Consider the following 5967-nt stretch of genomic DNA (forward strand, 5'->3'; position numbering starts at 1 on the left):
CATCATCAAACATCTGAGGAACCAAATCAATACCCCATAGAATGTCCCGAAAGGTGATATCATTCCTTCTGCTGTATTGTTTCTTGAAATGACTAATAGCCTCCTTTGTGATGTCATATTGAGATACAACACAACCTCCATTTCCATCCCTTATCTTCCATATGGAGTTTATGTCACGTCTGGCATTAGCAAAGTTATGAAAAAACTTAGTGTTTTTGTCGCCTTCCTGGAGCCATAAAGCCCTGCTTTTAAGCCTCCAAAAGGATTCCTCTTGCTTCAACAATTTAAATTTTTTCCTTTCAAGCTCTCTTATGCTGCATTTCATGCTGAAAGAGCACGAGTTTGCATCTGATAATTTCAAAAGGCTATCCAATTCCTGTTGGATTGTCTGAAGTTCCTGCCTATCTTTCTCCCTTTTTTAAAATTGCCATTTCTTCACTAGCTTTATCATTGCTTCCATCTTATCTCTGAATGTTAAAAACGAGGGGGAGCTTAGCCTTTGCTGTTATCTCTTTCCATGCATTGGAAATGTATTCATTAAATGCTGGGTCTTGTAAAAGAGTTCTGTTAAACATGAAGGGATATCCCTTTCTAGAGGCCCTTTTCCGGCCATGATAAGAGAATAGGTCTATGATCCAATACAAGTACATTCCCCACTGCTAAAAAAGGCATACCCATCTTATCTATAATGTTGATATGAACTAGGAACCGATCAATCCTTTTAGCAATATAGGCCTTATCAGTTCTGCCATTAACCCATGTCGACTTCATTTCCGGAGGAATGATATCCACCAAATTTTTATTTAGTAGCTCAAGATTTATGATATCAGCAAGCGGGTCCTTTTTCTTCCCGAATCCCCAGCATTCTTCTGAGCTCAATGTTACATTTAAATCGCCTGCAATTAAGAGATGTTCAATATCAAACATATCTGATGAGAAATTTTTTTCCCAAAAGGGAGATCTATTTTTATAAGGTGCATAAATGTTTAAGATATTGATAGGAAGATTTTCTCCCCTGATGGATGCCGAAATGATGATCCAAGCAAAGCATTTATATGTTTTAGCTCTTATTCGCATAGGATCCCATAGAGTTTCTAGACCCCTTGACAATCCTCGGGCCTCTGTAGCCACCATATACCAAGATGGAAGCATTTTCCTGAAGTAAGAAATGGTGGCTTCACGACTGTGCATAGTTTCTTGGATAAGAATTATTCCCGGCCTGGAAGAGTAGAAGAAATTCTTCAGCGTTAGAAATTTGGGGTCAACGCTAAGACCCCTGATATTCATAGAGATAATAAAAGTCATTTGGAGGATTCACCAGTCGCACTTGCTCTAAGAGGCTGTGAATTTGGCATGCCATAAATAGGAACATCAACCAGAGAGAGATTTCTAACTTTGTTGTCTGTAACAATGGTCCTTCCTCTAAAATTCTTGCTGCCACCCCGATTCTTTTTCCTTACAATTATATTTTTTGCAGTGTCTGGGCTAATGAACGACGAAGCTTGGTTCCTAGGTTTGTGGATAGTTAAATGCTCCAGTTCGAGAGACTTTCGGTTGAGAAGAAAATCCAGATCACTATCGTAAGGATTAGTTGGGGATGAAGCAGGGGAGTTCACTGGGGTGACAGACACACATGGTTCTTTTCCTTTAATATGAGATAAGAGATTTTGATTAGGGGGTGGTGATGAGGACGATATAGGAATAGGAATGGATCCGACAGAGAAATCCTTTACCCGCATGGGACTCGGGGAAGGAATAGCTTTATCATCTCTTGGTTCTAGAATGGGGGAGCACTGAAAAGCTATAGGACTGCTTATCAAAGAATTATTGATATTACCTGGACTGCCAGATCTGGTTTCTGGAAACAGAGGGGGGTCCTGTGACAATAATCGCGGGGAAGCTGTTGATTTGGGGAGATGGTCTTCCAACAACTCTGTCGAGGATGGGCTAGTCGATGAGACCTGTCTCCTCACCTTTTGTTTGAGGCTCCTATTCTTAAGAAGCTTGAGATTAGGACAATTTTTTATTAAATGGCCAATTTTATGACAAGCTGCGCATCTGAACGGGATGCCCCAGAAGTCCAATCTTTGCTTGATTATCTGATCTCTCCAAGCAATCTCAATGTGATCTGAATATCCCCCCTGTATGATTTTTCTATGAGGACCCAAGCTATTCTCTTATCCTTTTCTCCTAGAAACCAAGGATCAACGTAGATAAATCTGCCTATAGAATTACTAATCTCCTCCAGGGTTTCTTTTGACCATAGTTCTAAGGGAAGATTTGGAAATTTTACCCATATGAGGTTATTTGAGGGCGTATTTTTCAGCGGGTCAAACACCATATACCACCTATAAAGAGCAAGGAAGCTCCTTTTAAACACCGACGGACATTTTTGAATAGCTTCAGCATCAGCAACGTTAAGAAAATGGAAGCAGTACCACTCCTTCATAAGGTTTGATATAATAGGTATATATCCTATCACTGGTTTCCAATGGATTTCTATCCATTTCCTCATATCAGCATCATTCATTTTGGGGAAATGGCATCTACCTATAAGGGCAAGGTTCTGTAGACTCTCAATCCTTTCGGTTAGATGCACACTATCAATCCTGATTGCAGAAGGCGGAGCGGTAATTTTAACAGGTTTTCACATCTTGTTATAGCAGTTTAGGTGCTCATGAAAGCCCTGTTCCTTCTGCGCCCCTCTATCTTCTCTACGGGATAAGTGATGGGACCTTTCCCTGTCAGCACCTTGGAAAGATGGCTTTACAACCACATCATCTAGTGTTGTTTGCCAATTATCGGACAACGTAGCATTCTCCCATGCCCTCTCAGCCTCCATGGTGGCCCGGATCAGGTCCTTTGTGGCAATTGCATCAGGCTCTCCGTCCATATGCCTCCAAAAATCTTACCTTGTATTTCGGTAATATTTTAGTCAGTTGCCAAATCCAGATGAGTACTGAAAATTTAAAGCTCTCTGGTTTCTGTCAAAAGGAGGACCTAGATAGAATAAATGCTTGGATGGGAAAAGGAAAGGGAAAGGAGCTGGCCTGACACCAGGATAGGAATATAGAATAATCGAGAAATCATAAACGACACTAGCCAGACATCTCCAAAATTAATGCATGTACCAGCTCAGAGTAAATCAACAGAAAGGTTCGGCATCTTTACTCATGTATGATGGCATCTGGCTGTCATTTACACCACAAAAAGGATGTTCCTAGGAATTTGAAGATTTTCCAGGTACAAGACAGGATATTAGAGGACAAAGCTTTCTAATCCTGATGCCAATTTGAAATTTTCATGAAAAGGACAGGCAGGAAACCGATCACCAGAAAAATTTTCCGGCAAAGGGGAGAGCTACTGTGCCACACCAGGGAGCTGGGAGGATTCGAAGGAAAGACTTCTGAGAGCTATCTAAAGTGATGGAGAATCATTACATGCAAAACAACAACGATAAACCTCAAATATACATCACCAATCACCAATTCTGAACCTTATATCTGTACACGGCTTGTATACTACTATAAACTTTCTGATTTTGTGTAAAAGATCCTTTAACATCTTGAGGGGAGGGTTTTGAGGATGTTTTAGACTAGAAAAACTTCATGAATTAACAGTGACTAACCAGAAATATATTGAAGATTTCCGGTTCTCGCTGAGAAAACTTATAGAAATAAAACCATAAAAACCACTGAAGCTATGAATTCCTTTTATGAGGCATGAAAACGTGTTTAGGGACCAATATTTTGCAAGAAAATGAAATCGAATACTTACCTTTACTGCGAGCGTCCACCACGAGCGGGAGCGCTAGAGACCGCATTCGCATAAACATCAATTCATCAGCACACAAAAAAGATTTACTGTGTCTAAAGTAAATTGTAGAGGACAATGTTCTAGACTAGGGCATGGGAAAGCAAGCGTGAACCTCCCCAATCCAGATGTAGGGAGGATGAGAGGCCAAGAGGGCAGAAGGCTGCGCGCGTTGAAGAAGGATAGTTTTATAGAATTTGCGAAACCTTATGGAATGTACACCTTAACAGACATTTGTCCACCCTACGACGCACATGCATGGATGAAGCATGACATGTAGCGATAACCTTAACGAGGACGTAGGCTAGTATACCTTCATGCAGATGCAGATGGCTGATGATAGGTGTGAGGAGAAGGTTGATAATGGGAGGGCATGAGGTGTGGCATGTTCTCGGAATGGCTCGAAAAGTGAGATTTCATAATCCAAAAAACCCATTAGTCCAGGATTTGTGCTGTTGATCGCTGGTTCGTCACTCGTCAAGGTGCCTCATGCATCCTTTGATAAGATAACTCGCTGATAGGTTGGCCTCGTAGCTAGAAGATGCTGGTAGGTCTCGCTGAGAAGATGCTAGTAGGTCTCGCTATAGGCACTATCGCTGTGGACGCTCCGGCTCCGGCTCATATAATTGCTAAAATTATTGTCATCATAGACAATGCACTTAATGCAAAGCTATTGGTGCCATCACTGAGGAAATTTACGATTTTTTTGGATCCCATCGGTGGTACATAGTTTAAATGTTGCTTTCAAATCCATTGTCCATTGTTATTGAAAGTTCAATGTGTTCAAAAATATGTGAAGATGAAAAAGGGATTCATAATTTATCACTAACCACCAACATCCACAAGCTATGTATGGGCAATATACAACACTCCACTTTTGAAGGCCGAAGAAACCAAGTCTTCATATTATTTCCACTATAGAATGATTACCACTATATAATGAATAAGTGTTTAGTAAAGATGAGGGAATCTTTGCTGTCCATTGTTGTTAGTCCATAGTGGTAAACATGAAAACCAAGCAACATTGAAAAAACACTCGGGGTTAGAACTGTCATTCTTGAAGAGGCTAGCTCAGTCAAGATGAGTGTTTTTTGTTTCCCTAATGGATCTATTGATTGATTTTCTTCAACTTTGATGGTTGGATGTGCCTATGTTGGGTGACATTTATGACAGTATCAGATTCTATGCTGGAAAGAATTTAGCAAGTTCTTGAAGACTCCGACTCTCTTCTGTATGGAACCCGAAATGACACCATCATAAATACATGAAACAAGTACAATACTCATGCATTCTTTAGTTTACACCTTGAATTGAAAGTACTGTGATGAGGCATATTTAGCTTAGATTTAGCGGTAGAACCAGCTTTCTAAACAAATAAATAAAGGTGGCCAATAGTTTTAGAACATCATTTTCTAAGATTTGTCCGGATGGAGCTCTCGGAGCTAAATAATTACTAATTAGTTTTCTTCATTATCATAGGAAGTGGAAGTGGTGCATTTGGAAATGTAAAGTTATTTGCTGACAACGGTGAGATATGAAGTTTGGTGGTCATATTATGCTGCCCAAAGTTTAATCCCCATAATTACGAGCCCTTGCATCTAGAATTCTTTAAAAGTTTTGGGCTTTTCTGTTGCAAAGATAAATCTGAGCAGTTATAGGTTCATAAACTTTCAGAAAAGCAGAGTTCAATCACCAAGGTAGAAGATCTTGTATACAATGGTCCAAATTTCCTCATCTCTAGAGCAAGTTTTATTCTAATTAGGGTTCTTCAGCGTTATCTAGAAATCTAGTGTCCACTCAGAGCTACTAGTCCCACTAAGACTGGTAGCTATCTTAGAAACAAACAAACTAAAACTACTTTCGCTTTCCTTTATGAGAAGTAGATAAGAGGGGAACAAAGGACACCAACCTCAGTCTTGCGCTTAGTTCCTTGCTTGGTTCCTCTCCCTTCTGACAGATCCTTGTTGCTTTTTCCTTCATCTACCCAGCTTCAAAGAGCACCTGTGGAATCAAAGCAACATAATACTATCGAAGACCATAGATCTACAATCATAAAAAATATAGGACCAGATATATATTGACCAAACAAATGCATATATCATCAAACATACAAGAATGTGGAGGAAAACTTGAATAGCTTTATTAATATCAAGA

This window comes from Pinus tabuliformis, chromosome 8 (genome assembly GCF_031772625.1).
Source record: "Pinus tabuliformis cultivar Carrire ecotype Pingquan chromosome 8, CPIR1, whole genome shotgun sequence".
NCBI classification, from domain to species: domain Eukaryota; kingdom Viridiplantae; phylum Streptophyta; class Pinopsida; order Pinales; family Pinaceae; genus Pinus; species Pinus tabuliformis.